We start from the raw sequence: 22,798 nt of genomic DNA, 5'->3' as shown, positions 1-22,798 counted from the left end.
AAGGTTGGTCATTCATTTGTTTGAGATACTTTAAATTTAGATCTAAGTAAGGGAGTTGAGTTGAGATAGGATGATCCAAAAGGATCTCCATGGATTTAATGTTCCAAGCCAGGGAAATTAAATTAAAGGAGCCCAACACAGGAACACAGTGCCCTGTTCTAGAGTACAGATAGTTTCTTATAGTTGAAATGATTGCAAGGGGCTTCCAGTGTGTCTCAGATACTGTTGGGTTTCATAGACCCCCTTCTGATGGCCACATGCCATTGGTGGATGGCCAGAGACTAAAGGGTGCAGACCAACAAACGTAAGCATTACCTTTGCGCAGTGGGCTGGTTTCTTCACACACGCATCCCTCTCATCCAGGCAAGAAAGAAGCATTCGTGTTTCCCAGTAACTCATACCACTTCAAAGTATGTGTGTGTGTGTGAAGAAACCAGCCCACTGTGCAAAGGTAATGTTTACGTCATAGCACTTCAGAGACCGGTAGCCATCTTTGGTTCACAGCAGCTGACTATGGCCAAGTCTTTGGAACATATCTCAACCGCTTTAAAGGAGCTACACTTGCTATTACTCATTTCCAGGCACAGTTCTAAGCATTGGCTTTGGCCTTCAGAGCACAGTGCTACAATGGGGAATGAAAATACCTCCCCCTCTGCCAACACACATTTCTCAACTGATCTATAGCAATCCGTGGGAAAGGGCCTGTGCACTTGTCTGCATGGTGAATGCCTGTGTAAATGTGGCCTTGCCCATTCCCAGCTTTGCTCCCATTCACATGCTCATCGTTGGCATGTAGTCCTCAGAGGGTTGGGAATGTGGTGGGGTAAAGACAGGTTCTCCACCCCTGGAGAGAGAGGGAAACTATTATCAAGAACTTCAGCTTATGGTAAACAAATCCTATTTGTTTCTTCTCCACCCTTCTGCATTGTCTTCACCATCCAATCACAGCATGCAAGTAGTGACCCACCCACCGGCCTCCATGTGATTCCCAATGCTGAGAATAACCGCCCTAGGTACTCTTGTCACATGTATACAATTATTATTACTGTAATAACAGCATGTTTGTAGGTGAGGTAAAAATCTACTTAAGCAAGGTGTGGGAAAGCCCTTGAGCCAGACAGGGAATCACAAGCCATTTCCCGCCTATGAGATAATCACAACTGCAGCAGCTGAGAGCGTCCATGGGTCTGACTCATGCATCTGAAGTTGAGTGTCGGTCACATGACCTTTTTTACCAACAGGCACCTGTGCTCCATATTTGCTAGAGTGCATGTGCAGGAGACATCAGTGCTAGGTCACGTTAAAGACATGCAAATGGCTTTCAGGGCTCAAATACGCTCACAGCCTTTCATGGCTTCACCAGTTCTCACAGATCGAGTATCACTGGAGCCTTTAGTAGTAGTAGTAGTAGTAATAATAATAATAATAATAATAATAATAATAATAATAATATGCCACCCATCCACTTTGGCGGCCCCCAACAAAATATTTAAAACACAATAAAACATCAACCATTTTAAACTTCCCTATGTAAGTCTGCCTTCAAAAGTCTTCTAAAAGTCAAATAGTTGTTTATTTTCTTGACATCAGACAGGAGAGTGTTCCACATGGCAGGCACAATTACCAAGAAGGCCTAGTGAGGGAACCGCCAGAAGGCTCTCGGAGCGGGACCTCACTCTCCGGGCAGAACAAGGGGCTTGGAGACACTCCTTCAGGTATACTGGGCCGAGACCATTTAGGGCTTTAAAGGTCAGCATCAACACTTTGAATTGTGCACAGAAATGTACTGGGAGCCAATGTAGGTCTTTAAGGTTATATGGTCCCAGCAGCTGCTCCCAGTCACCAGTCTAGCTGCCGCATTCTGGATTAGTTGTAGTCTCCGAGTCACCTTCAAAGGTAGCCCCACACAGAGTGCAGAGGTTGAGGGTTTTCAAATCCCTATATCAGCCATTTTAGTTACAATGGACGTTTTAGTTACAATGGACCTTTTCTTAATATTTAGGAATGTCAGTAATATTAATATTTTTTTTATATGGTGTCATAACATTCATCCTAATATTAAGTTTACAACTCACTTTCAGAGCCAACAAATAACATTTATGGACACAATTGTATATCGTGATGGGGCAAATAATCTAGCAGTTCAGCTGTTTAAGAAACCAACAGACAGGCCGTCATATCTTCATTATAAATCATTTCACCCCCTCCACCTCAAACGGAATTCACCCTACGGTCAATTCCTAAGAATAAAACGTAACTCTACTGCACATCAGGATTATACCAAAAATTGTGCACAAATGGCACGTGATTTCATTGGTAGAGGTTATCCACAACAGGTGATAAAAACAGCACAGATTAGAGCACACAATAGGCCTTGCTTTTCTTGTTTTTCTTCTGGAAAAACAATTTAAATCTGAAGATAACCATCTGACCTGGGCTCTAGACTATACCCCGTTATCTACTTCAATTGTTAAGACAATCAGAAAACATTGGCACTTGATACAAGACGTACCAAGAACCAGGAAATTTAAAGACATGCTTGTACACGCAGATATAACGGATAAGAACCAGCCGCGAGGTTGTGATATAAAGGGACATTTTAAATGCGGAAGATGTGCAGCATGTAGTTTAACAATTGAGACGAAAGATTTTATTATACCTGGAACCAACAGCATTATTAAACCGGAAGCATTTACCAGCTGTAATTCCCGAGGAGTGGTATATGCAATTCAATGTATTTGCAACCTTTGGTACATGGGCAGCACTACAAGAACGGTTAAAACTAGAATAAAAAGGTAAAGGTAAAGGTACCCCTGCCCGTACGGGCCAGTCTTGACAGACTCTGGGGTTGTGCGCCCATCTCACTTAAGAGGCCAGGGGCCAGCGCTGTCCGGAGACACTTCCGGGTCACGTGGCCAGCGTGACATCGCTGCTCTGGCGAGCCAGAGCCGCACACGGAAACGCCATTTACCTTCCCGCTGGTAAGCGGTCCCTATTTATCTACTTGCACCCGGAGGTGCTTTCGAACTGCTAGGTTGGCAGGCGCTGGGACCGAGCAGCGGGAGCGCACCCCGCCGCAGGGATTCGAACCGCCGACCTTTCGATCGGCAAGCCCTAGGCGCTGAGGCTTTAACCCACAGCGCCACCTGCGTCCCAAAAACTAGAATACTAGAGCACAAAAATAGTATTCTTAACAAAGTGTTGGAAGCACCTCTTACATCTCACTTCTTAGAAGTTAAACACAAGGCAACAGATTTCAGATGGTTTATCATTTATAAACATCAAATTCCTGAGATAAATACAGATATCTTAAGAAAGCAATTACTACAGAAAGAAATGTATTGGATTTTTAGATTTGGTTCCTTAACTCCATCTGGTCTCAGTTCTCATATTGACGTTAGTTCATTCCTATAATAATTTTTTACAACTCTATTCAATATTATTCTTGTTATTTTTTACAAACCTTAACAATCCCGCCCATTGTTTGAACTAGATGGCCTGTACCTTTAAAAAAAAAATTCACCCTATAGTATATAAACCTGTGATTGGAAACACCCTGTATCAGTCTTTAACATCAGCAGTAACATCTAGACCATGGGAGCATTTCAGCCCTGCTCTTGAGTTTATTTAAAATCTAAAACAGCTTATCTTGTATTTCTTTCTTTGAATTTCTGCAGAGTATGTTTTTTTAAAACCTTTTTGTAAAGGCAATACTAGAGTTTTCACAGCCGAGTCCTCAGCTCCTTATTACTACTGCTTGGCTTTCTTTAAATAGGGCTGAGTCTAAAACTTGCCCTTTAGGTTTTCAAACCTTTTTTGTAAACTCAGGGGAACATTTCAGCCCTGTTCTTGAGTTTGTTTAAAATCATTTAAGGTTTATGATTTCTCTATTTCCTTCTGAGGAAACTGAATAGTTCAGTGAAATGAGGTTTGTAGCTGGCATCCCGTTAAGGCTTTGTTCAATTCTAGGTTTTTCTAATTTTTTCCTTAAACTTGTTGATTTTTGTTATTTAGTTTAATTATATAAGATTATATTTCTAGTCGATTACTTCTCGTTTCAGGGATTTTCAAGGTATTTCATTTGTTTTGTGTAAGTTCTCGGTTCCATGACTGTCTTTTTTTCTACCAACATACCAGATGGAGCTGGTAAATAGCCTCCCTGGACACAGAATTAACCAGCACCTCCATGGACGACTGTGAGTCCAAAATGACCCCAAGGCTGCACACCTGGTCCCTCAGGGGCACAGCTACCCTATTCAGGACCAAGGAGTCCCCCACACCTGTCGGCCCCCTGTTTCCCAGAAACAGGACTTCTGCCTTGTTGGGCTTCAACCTCAACCAGTTGACTGTCATTCCTCTTCGAACCACCATCAGACACTCACCCAGGGGGTAGTCTGCAGGTGGTTCCAAGCCATTTGCAGGTAGGCAGCTACCTGTGGCAGTAGTGCTGTGTAGCGTTCTATTCCTATCTGGTTCTTGGAAGCTTCACCAGGTCACTCACCCTCTCAATCCACATCCCTCACTAGCCCTGGTTTGTTCTCCCCCGGGGGTATTTCTCCTGGCTGGAATATGTCCTTGAACTCTGATAATATTTCTTAATTGCCTGGATGGATGGAGAACAGAGGGAGACATGAATAAACTACAAAGGTACAATTCACATCTCTTGCTTCTGCCTACTTCTGTCTCCAGCCCTACTCACCACTGGCATGTGGCCATCAGAAAGTTCTCTGAGCTTGAGGCTGCAGCCATGACAGGAATGGTAGCAGAACACATGTTTTGAACATATAGAAGGTCCCATTCTCAACTGTATTGGCGATTCTCATGAAACCAAACTGGGAAAGACCTTGGAGGGCCACTGCTAGTCAGAACAGACAAGACTGGACTGAATAGACTTCTGGTCAATGGCAAGAAATACACTCCTTTCCTACCATTGTGTCCACAGAATCACATGCTCATGGGGACCATTGTCCATAGTTATTTGCTAACCAAGTTGCACAGATTCTTGTAAATAAAGTAAATAAATTATGTCATTTTATTTTTTTAAAAGTTGCTCATGCAGGGGCTGTCAGGGTCAATTGCTTGTCACTATTGCTTCAATCCCCCTTCATGGATCACTGCCTTGCCGTGGCGAAGGGGCTTGAAGAACTCAGAGAAGCTATGAACTATGCCGAGTAGGGCACCCAAGATGAACAGGTCATAGTGGAGAGTTTTGACCAAACGTGATCCACCTGGAGGAGGAACCGGCAAGCCACTCCAGTATCCCTGCCAAGAAAACTCCATGGACAAAGACAACAGGCATATAAAAGTTATGACGCTGGAAGATGAGCCCCTCAGGTCGGAAGGCGTCCAACATGCTACTGGGGAAGAGCGGAGGGCAAGTACAAGTAGATCCAGAGCTGATGAAGCGGCTGGGCCAAAGCCGAAAGGACGCTCAGTTGTGGATATGCCTGGAAGCGAAAGGAAAGTCCAATGCTGTAAAGAAAAACATTGCATAGGAACCTGGAATGTAAGAACCATGAACATGGGTAAGTTGGAGGTGGTCAAAAATGAGATGGCAAGAATAAATATTGACATCCTGGGCATCAGTGAACTAAAATGGACGGGAATGGGTGAATTCAGTTCGGATGACCATCATATCTACTACTGTGGGCAAGAAACCCGTAAAAGAAATGGAGTGGTCCTCATAGTCAACAAAAGAGTGGCAAAAGCTGTACTGGGATGCAATCTCAAAAATGATAGAATGATCTCGATACGAATCCAAGGCAGACCTTTTAACATCACAGTAATCCAAGTTTATGCACCAACTACTGGTGCTGAAGAAACTGAAATTGACCAATTCTATGAAGACTTACAACACCTTATAGAAGTGACACCAAAGAAGGATGTTCTTCTCATTATAGGGGATTGGAATGCTAAAGTAGGGAGTCAAGAGATAAAAGGAACAACTGGCAAGTTTGGCCTTGGAGATCAAAACGAAGCAGGGCAAAGGCTAATAGAGTTCTGTCAAGAGAACAAGCTGGTCATCACAAACACGCTTTTCCAACAACACAAGAGACGACTCTACACATGGACATCACCAGATGGGCAGCATCGAAATCAGATTGATTATATTCTCTGCAGCCAAAGATGGAGAAGCTCTATACAGTCAGCAAAAACAAGACCTGGAGCTGACTGTGGCTCAGATCATCAGCTTCTTATAGCAAAATTCAAGCTTAAACTGAAGAAAGTAGGAAAAACCACTGGGCCGGTAAGATACAATCTAAGTCAAATCCCTTATGAATACACAGTGGAAGTGAGGAACAGGTTTAAGGATTTAGATTTGGTGGACAGAATGCCTGAAGAACTATGGATGGAGGCTCGTAACATTATACAGGAGGCAACAACGAAAACCATCCCAATGAAAAGGAAATGCAAGAAAGCAAAGTGGCTGTCCAATGAGGCCTTACAAATAGCGGGGGAGAGAAGGCAAGCAAAATGCAAGGGAAATCGTGAAACATACAGGAAATTGAATGCAGATTTCCAAAGAATAGCAAGGAGAGACAAGAAGACCTTCTTAAACAAGCAATGCAAAGAAATAGAGGAAAGCAATAGAATGGGAAGAACCAGAGATCTGTTCAAGAAAATTGGAGATATGAAAGGAACATTTCGTACAAAGATTTCCATAATAAAGGACAAAAGTGGAAAGGACCTAACAGAAGCAGAAGACATCAAGAAGAGGTGGCAAGAATACACAGAGGAATTATACCAGAAAGAAATGGATGTCTCATATACCCCAGGTAGTGTGGTTGCTGACCTTGAGCCAGACATCCTGGAGAGTGAAGTCAAATGGGCCTTAGAAAGCACTGCAAATAACAAGGCCAGTGGAAGTGATGGTATTCCAGCTGAACTATTTAAAATTTTAAAAGATGATGCTGTTAAGGTGCTACACTCAATATGCCAGCAAGTTTGGAAAACTCAGCAGTGGCCAGAAGATTGGAGAAGATCAGTCTACATCCCAATCCCAAAGAAGGGCAGTGCCAAAGAATGCTCCAACTATCGCACAATTGCACTAATTTCTCACGCTAGCAAGGTTATGCTTAAAATTCTACAAGGAAGGCTCAAGCAGTATGTGGACTGAGAACTCCCAGAAGTGCAAGCTGGATTTAGAAGAGGCAGAGGAACCAGAGACCAAATTGCAAACATGCGCTGGATAATGGAGAAAGCGAGAGAGTTCCAGAAAGACATTTACTTCTGCTTCATTGACTATGCAAAAGCCTTTGACTGTGTCGACCATGGCAAACTATGGCAAGTTCTTAAAGAAATGGGAGTGCCTGATCACCTCATCTGTCTCCTGAGAAATCTCTATGTGGGACAAGAAGCTACAGTTAGAACTGGATATGGAACAACTGATTGGTTCAAAATTGGGAAAGGAGTACGACAAGGCTGCATTTTGTCTCCCTGCTTATTTAACTTATATGCAGAATTCATCATGCGAAAGGCTGGGCTGGATGAATCCCTAGCCAGAATTAAGATTGCCGGAAGAAATATCAACAACCTCAGATATGCAGATGACACAACCTTGATGGCAGAAAGTGAGGAGGAATTAAAGAACCTTTTATTGAGGGTGAAAGAGGAGAGTGCAAAATATGGTCTGAAGCTCAACATCAAAAAAACGAAGATCATGGCTACTGGTCCCATCACCTCCTGGCAAATAGAAGGGGAAGAAATGGAGGCAGTGAGAGATTTTACTTTCTTGGGCTCCATGATCACTGCAGATGGTGACAGCAGCCACGAAATTAAAAGACGCCTGCTTCTTGGGAGAAGGGCAATGACAGGCCTAGACAGCATCTTGAGAAGTAGAGACATCACCTTGCCAACAAAGGTCCGTATAGTTAAAGCTATGGTTTTCCCAGTAGTGATGTATGGAAGTGAGAGCTGGACCATAAAGAAGGCTGATCGCCGAAGAATTGATGCTTTTGAATTATGGTGCTGGAGGAGACTCTTGAGAGTCCCATGGACTGCAAGAAGATCAAACCTCTCCATTCTGAAGGAAATCAGCCCTGAGTGCTCACTGGAAGGACAGATTGTGAAGCTGAGGCTCCAGTACTTTGGCCACCTCAAGAGAAGAGAAGACTCCCTGGAGAAGACCCTGATGTTGGGAAAGATGGAGGGCACAAGGAGAAGGGGGCAACAGAGGACGAGATGGTTGGATAGTGTTTTCGAGGTTACCAGCATGAGTCTGACCAAGCTGCGGGGGGCAGTGGAGGACAGGAGTGCCTGGCGTTCTCTGGTCCATGGGGTCACGAAGAGTCGGACACGACTAAACGACTAAACAACATTGCTTCAATCAGTGCAATGTTGTAGACAGGCACTGTGAGACCCACAGCATGTAATTTGGATTCTTGCCCTTCATTGCTAGTAAAAACCAGCCTAGAAAAGCTTGGTGGGAAGCCTTGGCGGGAAGCCAGGGTGATTAATGCCTCTTTGGAGAAAGATAGAATTCCTCCCGTATTCTCACTACTTAAAAAAACACCCACCAACCACCCAAACAGGGATGGTTGGTGGTTAAACAGGGATGATCTAGTCAGTTTTAGACCAGCATCTAACTTTACCTTTTAGGAGAAGGCTGTGGAGTGTGTGATAGCTGAGTGGCCTGTGCATTCTTCCTCAACCCTTTTAAATCTGGCTTTGCAGATGGGCAGGAGACTGAGGCAGCTTTGACTACCTTGGTGAATTATACCTTTTTTGAGATCAACAGAGACCATGTCCCCCTGTTTTTCTTGCTGGATTTCTCTCTCTGTTTTGATACTGTGTGTAGACAACTTTTTTAGGTCCATGGGCACATTTGGATTTTTGAGCAAGTGCTATGGGCATCACCCCTCTGGAAACATCTCTCCACTCTTTCTGAGATCAGCAGCTCCTACCCCCTAGACATTGAAGGGGAGAAAGTGCATGCATAAAAACTTCACTTTTTAAAGGAATCTGTGTAAACCTCAGAGCCAGTAGAATTAATCTGAGCCTGGAAAAACACAAAGAGCTTGAAATGAAACAGGAAAAGGCATCACATTTCCAACTTCCTCCTCCTGCTCTATTTACTTTCCAAGGGAGTAAAAGTTAACCACCCTTGTCACCTCATGACCGGGGGGGGGGGGCTTAAAGGCTTCACAGGTGCGAGAGGACCAGATCTCAATGGCACCTTTGTGCCAATGGGTGGCACCTTAGTGGCTTCTGTTGTGGAACATACCATTAACCAAAGCCAATTGACACATTCAGTTCCTGTGACAAGGCAGGCTCTCCTGTGTTTTGGTTTCTTTCTGTCTGAAGGTATGTAGACTCAACATTACCTAGCTTTGTCTCATGGGAACCAATTAATGTGGTTTCACAGGGTACAGTGTTGTCACCAATGTTATTTAATATCTATATGCCAGAGCTTTGGGGCTGGGCATCATTGATATATTGGCAACACCCAGCTCTCTCTATATCATTATCTAATTACCCAGGAACTGCCATCTCTATCCTAAACCAATGTTGACTACATAAAAGGAAATGCAGTCAAGACAGAAGTGACACTGGTGGGGAATTCTTGGGTCTTGAAAGAAATTCATTTATTGTCACCCAACTCACCATTCCCCTTCCCCTCTTCCCCCCTCTTTTCTTCCCAACCTAATACTGCATGCAACACTAACGTCTCGCAACAAATGAAACTCATCTGTAGATGAAAATGCAGCTTGAAAAAAGAGACAATGCATGTATTTTTGTAAACTAAGAAATCTTTAATAAAAATTATTTTAAAAGAAAGAAAGAAAAGAAAGAATGGTATCTCCATCTAACCAGGTTAATCAGCCTTGGGTTATTCTGGGACCCAGTTTTGACTTTTGAGAAACAAGTTGTGGCTGTCACTAGGAGTATTTTTGGCATCTGTTATATAGATTCCACCCCTTTCTCCTACCCTGATCTACACTTTGTAATCTCCAGGTTTGACCATTGTGGGATTTATGAGAGTCTGCATATGGCTAATACATGGAGAGGCAGTCTCTCAGCCATTGACCCAGAAGCACACCAGTGCTTGAGAACTTCCGGTCGAGCCATGGACCCGTCGCAAGCGGGATTTTCTCAGTAAGAGAAAGTCTGGGTTCTTGAGGGTAAAAGGGGGTGCTACAGGGCGCGATAGCCCCCCAAAACCCCTCTGGAGGGAAACCAGAGGGTCAGGATCCCAGCGGAGCCGTTTGCAGATCGCCCGGCCGCCAGGTAACTCCGTAATAGGAGCAAAGAGAGCGGCGGCCAGGAGAAAGCAGGCACCGGGAAGCCATTGTCTCACCCTCGAGAACGCAGCCCCAGGCTTGCAGGGCAAGTGACCGATTCTCAAAAGCAATCAATCAGAGCCTAATTTGGATTACAATTGGAGTATGAAAGAAAGGCTTTGAAAAACAAAGAAGATAAAAAAGAGGTCAGTTTTGACTGCAATCCGAGAGGAGCGCAAGACTACGAGCGGAGCGTGGAGTGGAGGTTGGTAAAACGGCAAGTGGTTTGAACTTCTCCCTCTTAGAGAACTTGTTAAAAGCGAGATAAATTGTAACAAAAGTAACAAAAAGTTGCAGAAAAAGAGGATAACTAAAAGAGGGAGCAGGGGGTAACTACTTTGTGACTTTAAAAGGTCTTTGATACAACGAACGGTCTGAGCGAAGTTAGAAAGAAAGTCACTTCTTGGTACTTTCGGTTTTGAAAAAAACTGTGCAACGAGATAGAACTTTTGTTTCTCCATTTTAAGTTGAAAGAAGTCATCCAGCGACAAAAAATATAATAAAGGGATGGAAAGACAATATTGAACAGTATTTTTTTTTCTTATATGATTGAATACCTCTGCATTTAATTTAATTAAACTCGAACGTTTAAATATAAAAGGAAAGAAAACGGGGCTATGTTGGAATGAAAGTTGTTTTTGCTTTTTTGTTGTTTTTTTTGTGTGAGTCCGTGGAATGAACTGAGAAAAGAACAACTTAGCTGTCTGTCTTCAGTACTATATTTTTATTTGGAGCTAAGGAAAATTGGAGCTGAACTAATCACTCCTCCATGTTTCATTTTTATTTTTATTTTTCATTTCCCATTATCGGATTAGTCTGGACTGTCAAATTAAAGATCACTCTTCTTCTCTTCTCCCTCTGTTTTTATATCTGAACTTAAAAATATTATTGTTTTCACATTTGAACTCAAATATCACTCCAAAATAAGGAGGCTGGCAGCCTTTACAATTATTGGTGGTCAGACTCCTTTAGATACTTCTTTTTTATTTCCTACCTCTGGATACACTTGGTGCCCCTTGGACATTTCTGGATATAATTGGAATACCTATCAGCATTTTTAATAACTTTGGCCACATAATTGGATTATAATTTTGGGAATACAATATATAACCATTGGATTACAAAAATCTAGATAGTACAGCAGCATTATTCGGAGGGCATTTCCACAATAAGAAGACGGTATGGATATAGCCTAAGTGGTGGCAAGAAGAAAGAAGAAAGGAAGTTAATTTCTTTTATGCAGTGGGAAATTGATCTTTCAAAAGTTTGAATTTTAAAAATTTATTGGTGTTCCCCCCCTATAAGTATATATTTGTGAAAACTATTTTGGAAAAACTGATATACATAAATTGAGTAATATTTAGGTTTAAGTGCATGACAATTGGGAAGGGTAAAAAGTCTTACTTTTTTTCGACGCCTTTTTTTTGAAAAGAAGTGATTTAATGATTTATATTGAGATTGAATACTGATTGTTATTGACCGCATATATACTGATTGTCTTTGACTGTATATCATATCAGGTGTTCAGAAATTAATTACAATGTCTCATACACAAAAGAAAGGGGGGGGGGGAGGAACACCGGTAGAGAGGAGAGGATCAAAACAAGAAGCGGACTTTAAAGGAGAGATTTTGAAAATGTTTGCAGAGATCAATTCCAATATTAAGCAGAGTGAAAAAAATATAGAAGCAAAATTAGAGCAAATGGATAAGAGAATGGGCCAAATGGAAAAAAAATTTGATGTTACAGTTAATGAACTGAAAGGGCAATTGAAGGATGTGAGTAAGAGGACACAGAATTTGGAAGAGGGGTTGAAAAAGACAAGATTGGAAATGAGGGAAGTGAAGAAGGAGGAAGAAGAAAAAATAAGGACGGGAATGTCAGAAATTAATAAAACACAAGAGGAAGTCTGGGATGTGATTTCTATGAACGAACTCAGGCAGAGAGAAGTGAATTTAAGATTGAGGATGGTTCCAGAGGTGCAAGGAGAAAATATTAAAGAGAAGTTAATAAAAGAGATTGCACAATGGATGGAGATGAATGTAGATGAGGTGGCAAGATTGGTGCAAAGTGCTTTTCAAATGAAGATAAGATCGGCTAAGGCAAGAAAATTTCCGGGGGACTGCCTGATTACCTTTAAGGACAGAGAGATGAGAAATTTGATACTCCAGAAAAAAAGAGAGAACAGGTTGAACATTGAAGGAAACTACATTATCATTTTTAAAGACATCCCGGTCAGGTTACTTAAACGGAGAGACCCATATAAACCAACAGTTCAGATTTTAAGGAAGAATAATATAGAATTCAGATGGGAATACCCAGAAGGAATCTCTTTTATTTACAAAAGTAAAAGACATAGACTTACGAGCCCGGAAGAAGTAGAAAAATTTTAAAGAAAATATAAAGAGCTGCGAAGTGATGAGGAAGAAACAAGAGAAGTGGAGCCAGGAATGGAGGTGGCAGGAGGAGTGGACCCGGATGAATTAGAGGAAGAGGAAGAGGAAGAAGAAGAAGAAGAAGAAGAGGTAGACGAGTTATAAAATTTGTAATAAACAATTCAAAATGGCAAAAACCGAGCTAAAGTTATGGACTTGGAATATTAATGGGATTAACGATAAAAAAAATGAAACAAAGTCAAACAACATTTAAAAAAGAAAAATTTGGATATCATTTGTCTACAAGAAACTTACATGGCAAGAAGACATAAAAAAAATTTTAATTAATAAAAGACTGGGAAATGAATTTATATCTTCGGATAGGAGTAAAAAAAGAGGAGTAGTTTTGTACATCAGAAAAAAAATTGAAGCTCAACAAAATTTTAAAGATGAAGAAGGCAGAGTTATGGCAGTTCAAATTAAGTGGCAAGGAGAAAAAATAATAATTGTCGGGATCTATGCACCAAATGGAAACAAGACAGAATTTTATAAAAAATTAGAAGAAAGACTGTTCAAATATATGGATCAGAAAAATATAATAATGGGAGACCTGAATGGAGTGGTGTCAATGGAAATGGACAGACTGAGAACAACAGGGGTGAGCAAAGATGGGAAATTACCTAAGACTTTTTCTCAATGACTAAGAATTGTAATTTGATTGACATTTGGAGACTTAGACACCCACTGGAGAAACAATTCACGTTTTATTCAGAACCAAACCAATCCATGTCAAGAATAGACCAGGTGTGGGTCTCAAATGAATTAACTCCAAGAATCTCGAAAATTGAAATTCAACCAAGAGTGATTTCCGACCATAGTGCAATAAAATTTGAACTAAAAGCTTTTGAAGAAAGAACGTTTAGATGGAGAATAAACGACTATCTTCTAGATTATCAGAAAGTAGTAGAAAATGCTCAGAAGAACCTGTCGGAATATTTTGTAAATAACTGTAATAAGGGGACAAAAATGAGTACGGTCTGGGACCCCAGTAAAGCTGTGATGAAGGGCTTTTTCATTCAACAAAATGCCCTGAAAAATAAAAATAGGGAAAAGAACAAAAAGGAATTATTGAGACAAATAATGGAGAATAATAATAATAATAATAATAATAATTTATTATTTGTACCCCGCCCATCTGGCTGGGTCTCCCCAGCCACTCTGGGCGGCTTCCATAAAAACCAAAAATACACTAAAATATCACAGATTAAAAACTTCCCTGAACAGGGCTGCCTTAAGATGTCTTCTGAATGTCAGGTAGTTATTTATTGCTTTGACATCTGCTGGAAGGGCGTTCCACAGGGCAGGCGCCACGACCGAGAAGGCCTTCTGCCTGGTTCCCTGTAGCTTTGCTTCTCGCAATGAGGGAACCGCCAGAAGGCCCTCGGCACTGGACCTCAGCGTCCGGGCAGAACGATGGAGGTGGAGACGCTCCTTCAGGTATACTGGGCCGAGGCCGTTTAGGGCTTTAAAGGTCAACACCAGCACTTTGAATTGTGCTCGGAAACGTACTGGGAGCCAATGTAGGTCTTTCAAGACCGGTGTTATGTGGTCTCGGCGGCCGCCCCCAGTCACCAGTCTAGCTGCCGCATTCTGGATTAGTTGTAGTTTCCGAGTCACCTTCAAAGGTAGCCCCACGTAGAGCGCATTGCAGTAGTCCAAGCGGGAGATAACTAGAGCATGCACCACTCTGGCGAGACAGTCCGCAGGCAGGTAGGGTCTCAGCCTGCGTACCAGGTGGAGTTGGTAGACAGCTGCCCTGGATACAGAATTGACCTGCGCCTCCATGGACAGCTGTGAGTCCAAAATGACTCCCAGGCTGCGCACCTGGTCCTTCAGGGGCACAGTTACCCTATTCAGGACCAGGGAGTCCTCCACACCAGCCCGCCCCCCTGAACAAAAATTGATAAAAAAACCAAATAACGAAAAAATAAGACAAAACATAAAGACCTTACAAACACAGTTTGCAATGATAATAAATAAGGAAATAGAAGGGAATATAAAAAGAATGAAACAAAGAAATTTTGAATTCACGAATAAATTAGGAAAATGGCTGGCATGGCAGATAAAGAAAAAAGCAGAATACAGTAAACAAAATCATCATTGAAGGTACGGAAATAGAAGACCCGAAAGAAATTAGAAAAGGATTCCTGGACTTTTATAGACAACTGTATAAAAACAAAGAAAAGAATAATATGAGGAAGATAGAAAGATTCTTAAAGGAAAAAGAAGTGCAGAAGATCCCAACAGAGAAAAAAGATAACTTGAATGCCCCAATTGAAATTGAAGAAATTAAAGAGGCGATAAACCAACTGAAAAAGGGGAAAGCCCCAGGATCAGATGGATTCACAGCTAGATACTATAAGGAAATGAGAAGCACTTGTACCACTGAAAGAAGTTGTAAACAATATCTTGAAGAATAGAGAAATACCGGAAACTTGGAAAGAAGCCTTTATTACACTTATTCCAAAACAAGAATCGGACTTAATGCAAGTTAAAAATTATAGGCCTATTTCGATGTTGAACACTGACTACAAAATCTTTGCAAGTATATTAGCAAAGAGAATGAAAAAAGTACTGCAAGATCTTATACATAAGGATCAGGCGGGTTTCCTTCCTGGCAGACAGATGAAAGATAATATAAGAAATATAATAGAAGATCTGAATGCCAGGAATGAGAAACAAGCCATGTTAATCTTTGTGGATGCGGAAAAGGCCTTTGACAATATATCATGGAACTTTATGTTAAAAAATTTGGAACATATGGACGTAGGTACGGATTTTTTTAAAGGAATAAAGGCAATATATACAGAGCAAAAAGCGAAGTTGATAGTAAACATTTATACAATGGAAGACATCAAAATAACAAAGGGTACAAGACAAGGATGCCCATTATCACCATTATTATTCATCTTGGTGCTGGAGGTTTTGCTAAAATCAATAAGAAAAAATGAAGAAATAAAAGGGGTGTCTGTAGGGAAAAATGAGTATAAAGTCAAAACATTTGCGGACAATCTTGTAATGATGGTAGAAGAGCCAGCGGGAAGTGTTAAAAGAATCCTAGAAGAAATAGAACAATTTGGTCAAGTTGCAGGTTTTTATTTAAACAAAAGAAAGACAAAAATTATTGCAAAAAATATGGACCAAGAATTAATAGAGGAAATGCAACAAAGTACAGGGCTGGAAGTGGTGAACAAAGTGAAATATTTAGGAGTATCGATTTGTTATTTCTATTCCAATCACTTCCGATAATTAAAGGGGTATCAATTTTCAAAGAATGGCAAAAAATAGTTTCAAGATACATCTGGCAGGGCAAGAAGCCAAGGATTCAGTTTAAGTTATTAACAGATGCGAGAGAAAGAGGTGGCTTCGCCCTGCCAGACTTGAAACTATATTATGAAGCATCATGCCTCTGTTGGTTAAAGGAATGGATTAAATTAATGAATGGAGAGTTGTTAGATTTAGAAGGATTTGATAATAGATTCGGGTGGCATATCTGTGGTATGAAAAGAAAAAAATTCATAAAGGCTTTGAAAACCACATCTTCCGAAGATCATTGATAGATGTGTGGGAGAGGTATAAAAATTTGTTGGAACCAAGACTCCCCCATTGGCTTTCACCATTGGAAGTGATGAGTGTGAAAAAGATAAACCTGAGGGGGAGGTGGATAACCTATGGAGAATTGATAGTAAGAGAGGGGGGGGGGAATGGAAAATGAAGACTTATAAAGAGGTGAAAGAATTTGTTTGTGATTGGTTGCACTACTACCAGATTAGTGAAATGTTTAAAAAAGACTGTAAAATGTGTGGATATGAAGGGAAAGAATCAAAATTTCAAATAGAGGTATTGAATAATGAGTATAAAAATTTGTCTAAAATGTATAGAATGTTGTTGGAATGGCATACAAAAGATGAAGAGGTGAAATCAGTAATGATACATTGGGCTATAGACTTTGGTTATAATATACAATATGATGATTGGACGAAATTATGGAATGAAAGGTTAAAATTTACGGCGTGTACCGCGTTGAAGGAAAATGTAATGAAAATGGTATATAGATGGTACATAACGCCAGTTAAGTTAGCTAAAATGTATAAAACATGTAACAAGTGTTGGAAATGTAAAGAAAAAGAAGGAACTTTCTATCATATGTGGTGGGAATGCAAAAAGGTGAAAGGCTTCTGGGAAATGATATATAAGGAATTGAAAAAGATGTTGAGATATACATTTGTTAGAAAACCAGAAGCCTTCTTACTAGGATTGGTAGGTAATGAAATTAATAGAAAAGATTGTAAACTTTTCCAATACGCTGTAACAGCTGCAAGAATACTTCTGGCGCAAAGATGGAAGCAGGAAGAAATTCCAACTGTGGAAGAATGGAGAATGAAACTGACTGAATATGCGGAACTGGATAAATTGACTGGGAAGATTCAATATCAGAAAGACCAAAAGTTTATCGAGGACTGGGGCAAATTTACAGATTATCTGAAAAGCATATGTGATGCACAGACAACGCTTGTTGGTTTTGAAGAGTCTCTGTGAAAAATTAAGAAATATTGTAAAAAAGAAAGTAGGAGAAAGGAAGAGGAATGGTTAAAGGCAATAATAAGTTCAGAAATGCGTTAACAATAGAAATTTTAATGAAAGATTTGCAGAGAAACTGAGGGAAGTCAAAAATTGATGAATGTGAGAGTTAATATGAGTTGATTGTATAAAAATGTTTGGAAAATGAATAAAAAATTATTATAGAAGCACACCAGTGGTCAGTGCAATTGGTGCATTACTGTTTGGCTGAGTAAGCACCAGTAATATTTGAAGAAATTTCAGGGCCTTAATACTTTCTTGAACATTGAAGAGGGGCCATCCAACATCTTTCTAATATGCTACTATCTCAGCTGTTGCCTCCGCCTGAGATAAGTCACGTCCTGATACTTTTTGTGCCCTTAATGATCAACAACATGCTGCACAACGCATGGGATGCAAGAAAGTGTTTATGCAATTAAGAAAGACTTGGGGAGGATGGGCAGGAACCTCAAAGGACCATGACTGCCCACACATAAAAAAAACTAGTCCATCAACTCCCACACTATCATTGTGAAACAGTGTTGTCTTTGCGCTACTAGCTCATCAGTTCTAGCCACACAATATCACTAAATTCCCCAAACGGACACAAACAAATGTGTTTCCTGAGGTATTAAAGGAACTAAGGTCCCTACACTGGTTAAAGACTCTGCTAACCCAGAAATATTACCTAGGGTTAAGAACTTTGCTTCAGGATGAGAACAGAAATCATGCTTCGGCAGTGTGACGGCAGTGGGAGGTCCCATTAGCTAAAGTGGTGCTTCAGGTTAAGAACAGTTTCAGGTTAAGAACGGACCTCCAGAACGAATTAAGTACTTAACCCGAGGTACCACTGTAATCCCACTACTGTTTTGTATACTTATTTTCACACAACCTTAGCTCTAAGTGGTGGGGGAATTACACAGGGTTGAGTGTAAGGTAAAGGTAAAGGTACCCCTGCCCGTACGGGCCAGTCTTGACAGACTCTGGGGTTGTGCGCCCATCTCACTTAAGAGGCCAGGGGCCAGCGCTGTCCGGAGACACTTCCGGGTCACGTGGCCAGCGTGACATCGCTGCTCTGGCCAGAGCCAGAGCCAGAGCCGCACACGGAAACGCCGTTTACCTTCCCGCTGGTAAGCAGTCCCTATTTATCTACTTGCACCCGGAGGTGCTTTCGAACTGCTAGGTTGGCAGGCGCTGGGACCGAGCAGCGGGAGCGCACCCCGCCGCAGGGATTCGAACCGTCGACCTTTCAATCGGCAAGCCTTAGGCGCTGAGGCTTTAACCCACAGCGCCACCTGCGTCCCACACAGGGTTGAGTGTATTTTGTAACAAACTGGAGATGAAAGGATGTCCATGTAAAACAATGGGTAGGGGCAGCAGAGAGGGAGAGGCTTCTAGAAGACGCTGCAGACAGGAACTAAGAAAAAGAAGGATAGCAACATTGGGAGGACCAACTAGAACAGGTGTGGAAAAGCTTTGTCAGCCCATGGGCCACATTCCTTCATACATGACCTTATGGGGGGGCTGCATGGCAGTGACAGGTAGGATCAAAGGCAAACGTGTGCAGATGAAAGGATATGATTCTCACCTTTGCACCTTAAGCTACATTCCAGCCACACACAAACCAGGTTTCTATGGACACATCCACCCACCTCCATCCGAGCAAGAGGCATTCCTACACTTCAGAGACACATTCTTGCCTGGCAAAATCACTAGAAGAGGGAGGGACCTGGGTCAAAGAATAATGTGGCCTGGAGGAGGCGTTACAAGCATGATTAGGCCTTGCTCCTTGCAAGAAGCTCTCAAGCTGCACCAAAGGCTATTGGCAGAAAGAAACAGTAGCTGCTCTACATTTGAAAGTATCTGTGGGTGACATTTATATTTTCAAAAGAAGAGCGACTAATGTTGCTTGCACCAGCCATGACCTAACCTGAGAAAGGCTGTAATCCTATGCCCACTTTTCTGGGAACAAGCTCCACTGAACACAGTGCTACTTTTTTCTGAGTAACCATGCATAGGACACAACTGCAAATCTGTGCAAAATATATCTTAATACATTGTAAGGCTGTTTTTCCATTTGCTTTTCCATTTGCCTCAGCAACACAGATCTCCCACACTCTGCTTTACACCTTTTCAAATATTTTGCTTAACCTCCAGTCCAATTAAGAGTTTGTACAAACTTGAAAGCTTTCTTGCTTGTTGCATTTTAGTCAGTTTTGATAAAGGTATTGTTCTACTGCAAAACAAGGTACATTATCAAAAATTGGTGTAGCATAATGGCTAAGATGCTGAGCTACAAATAAGGAAGTATCCAGTACAAATCTTGCATTTGCCTGTCTCTGATTCAGTCCCTCCAACTGCAATACTCCTACTAATAACAATACTGACCCACCTTACAGAGTTTTTGTAAAGAATAAAATTAGATGATGCATATGAAGTGCTTTGAACACTTACAAACACTATGCTAATAAGCATTTGTTTATTTAAAAAACATGTTTGTGATTGTTGGGGAGTGCCAGTTGCTTGATCAAAAATATTATTATATAATTTAATTTTAAGGGGATGGGAGTTCTCAGAACCTTGGAAGCACACTATACCAGTGCTGCTATTAAAGAAAGAAGCCCTTGTTTACCATTCTTCAAGAGCTGTACTTTGTAAACAGAACAGAAATGCACTAGTTAATTGAGGAACTAATTAGGGACCAGATGCAGCATTATCGAGTCTTGTATTTTAAAAAGTATGTGCGATCACAGACAATAAAATCTACGTGGATCAAACAGGAACTACACTGGCAAAACAGGCGTTTTCTGTACTTATTTGACTTTGGCTTGCCAATCTCTTGTTCCAAAAGAGGGAACATCTGAAATGGCATTTCGTTCACCTTACTAAAGAAGAACAGCAATTTCACCAGCAGCTACTGGCATTTGCAGCATACAAACGAGATACACTTTTGCCTGCCCTCCACCTCAGCAGTTAGAGATACGTAGATAGGCTGGCACGGAGATGGTGGAGATCAAATTGTGGGTTCATTGGCTGCACAGATGCCAATCTGAAGGCTAAGAGTAGACTGAATGCACAAAGTGTTAGTGTGGCATAGTTGTTAAGAGCATTGGACAAAGGCTGTTGAATCCCAGGTCCAAATATCAATTCTGCTATGAAGACTGGGCCAGTGAGTACTGCTCAGCCAACCCACCGGACAAGGTTGTTGTGGTGATAAAATGGGGAAAGGGAAGGAGGAACTGTTCTGAACTCCTTGACGAAGGGCAGAGTAAACATGTAATAAATAGCATGGCTTTAGAAGGCAGGCAGGTTGTTGTAGAAGTCTCTCTCCAAATGGGCAGTGCAATATTAGGGGTTTGCAGATGAAAGGTCAGGTAGGGTGGAAGGATGCATTAATATGCCAGAAATTTTACATCGCCTGAAGGCTTGATACTCAAAGACTGGCTTTTTCTAGATTTAATTGTGATCCAAGCAAGTGTTGCCATGTAAGGAGAAAATCTTTGCCCTTGGCCCCTTGGTCCTGTACAAACTACTTTGCTATTCCTGATTTCTCTGAACCAGGCTGGGAGGTTTGGCACTGCCCCATTTCCTGGTGGAATATTTGCAATTACAGTTCTGAACATATGCCTCTATAACTTTTGCCACCTGCATTTGAACAAATAGCACAGTCTTCTGTATACCTAGTAAGGTCACTAAAGATCAATTACAACAGCTGTGGATGCAGAGATGCCCCAAGGCCCAGCAGTGTATAAATTAAAGAGTTAGCTAATGCATGCACCTGCAGTAAGCAACATACAAAAATGAATGCATATACTGGCCTGATCTCCATAGCTTGAGTGCACTTAAGCTTTGTTATGCACATTGTCATTTCCATTTAAATGGAGATTTCTTATGGATTCCCGCCCCCTCACTGAGTGGCAACATACCAATAATTCATTAGTGTTATACCATTTGCAGTTCATCCACCCCATTTAAACAACCTGGTCATTGGCCATCCTTTGCTGACTCTACATCTTTTGGTTCCCATTGAATCACCTTCATCTCTAACATGTTCCCAGACACTTAGCCATACTCTGTGGGATGCTCACCTTTGAGGTTTACAATTACTCAGCCGTCTTTCCTTTGCCACTACTGCCTCCTCCCCCTCTTTCCCAGGACTTAATTGCATTCTTTCTTATCCTAAGTACCTGTTTGCATGACTATAAAACAAGAACCAGAGGCAAGGTGTGCATTTGTGATTCTGTGACTTGCCAGGGATACACAACTGACAGGAGGTATTGTTGTGAAGAAGACTTGGCACTCAAGGATTCAAAGACTACAAGCCCACTGAGGTTGCTTGGGAGACACCCTTTTGTAAGTAGAAGACTCTTGGCTTTTTGGAGACTATCAAAGGAGACTATTTCCTGCTGTGTTCTGTATAGAATGCTGCTCCCAATTTTTCTTGATTCCTGATCTAACATAGATTCTTTAGGAAAGTTGTTTTGTACCAATTATTACATTTGAGAGACTAGTAGTGTGATATGTAGTCTACATAACTGGACACTAAAGATTAAAAAGCAATGTGGGGTCTTGCAGGATTGTTCCCTCTTTATTGTCCTACTCTGTAATGTTTGTTGGAAATACAGTATATGCTGCATATTTATTTGGAGCCTGAGGTCTTCTTTTAGTGCCAAGATTGGAAGTGGATAATGCTACTAATGATGCATTGTTCACATGGGCCAGTTCTTTGTCTTTTAAAAAAAATGTTTTTATCAAAGATTTTATTGGGTTACATAAGTACATTCAACATCTCTGGTTTCAGTCCTTTCTACAGATCAGTTATATTCAATGTGAGCTGCTAATCTTATAGACAGTACAGTATAAGGCTGGGGGAGAAGAGAGGTGGGGAGAGAGAAAGGGGGGCAGTATACTCTCATGTTTTTACACAGTGTATGTACAAGGATTTGGGGTCAGTGTCACATGGGTAGGTTCTCTTTCTATTCATTTATTAGTTTTTGTTGTCAGTGAGAAAACTTGGTGGGCTGAGCATGGTTGGTTGACTTCAGTTGACTGCATTGGGTGCTGTTTGTATGTGTGAGGGGGAGGGGTTGTTAGGTCAAGTTAGCCATATCGATTCTTACACTGTTGGCGGGTTCTTGCTGTTGTCTTGTTGGGCTGTGTATGTAGTAAAGGGGAGCCACCATGGAGTGAAGGTGTATGGGCCAGTTCTGAATGAACATCTGGTAGAGGCACACTCTGTTCCGTGTCAGCTTTACTGATTAGCTTCTAGGTCCTCTTGAAGGTGCCCATATAGACCCAGCCATGGCCCTGCAAATGATGCTGAACTACAACTCCCATCAGCCCTGGCCATTGGCCATGCTTGCTGGTGCTGACAGGAGTGGTAGTTCAGCAACATTTGGAGGACCAAAAGTTCCACATACCTATGACAGATAGCCCCTTCCCCAAGTCCTCTTGTTGCATGAGGCAAATAGATAGGATTGTATCCTAAATCCCTATGAAAGAAACACCTAAAAAAAACAAGGAC

At 41.4% G+C, this 22,798-nt stretch overlaps 1 protein-coding gene and 1 long non-coding RNA gene across 3 annotated transcripts in view; one reads left to right on the top strand and one right to left on the bottom strand.

Moving 5' to 3' along the window:
* Nucleotides 1-22,798, top strand: part of RHOBTB2 (Rho related BTB domain containing 2) — a 62,960-nt gene that overhangs the window by 674 nt on the left and 39,488 nt on the right. Inside the window, exon 1 of one of the 2 annotated variants that reach the window (XM_079955030.1) lies at nucleotides 21,514-21,627. The exons of the other annotated variant lie outside the window; for it this stretch is intronic. The gene's annotated coding sequence lies outside the window, so the exon portion shown is untranslated. Of the gene's footprint in view, nucleotides 1-21,513; nucleotides 21,628-22,798 lie in introns of those variants that run through there. 2 annotated transcript variants of the gene reach the window in all.
* On the bottom strand, nucleotides 3,710-4,120 carry LOC307204034. The gene is made up of 2 exons (XR_013833475.1): nucleotides 3,835-4,120; nucleotides 3,710-3,789 (listed from the first exon to the last, which is right to left on the bottom strand). It is a non-coding gene; the product is annotated as an uncharacterized lncRNA (long non-coding RNA).

This window comes from Podarcis cretensis, assembly GCF_951804945.1.
Source record: "Podarcis cretensis genome assembly, chromosome: 15".
In the NCBI taxonomy this organism is placed as follows: domain Eukaryota; kingdom Metazoa; phylum Chordata; class Lepidosauria; order Squamata; family Lacertidae; genus Podarcis; species Podarcis cretensis.
The sequence above is the reverse complement of the archived record's forward strand: the minus strand, read 5'-3'. Positions and strand labels throughout refer to the sequence as shown.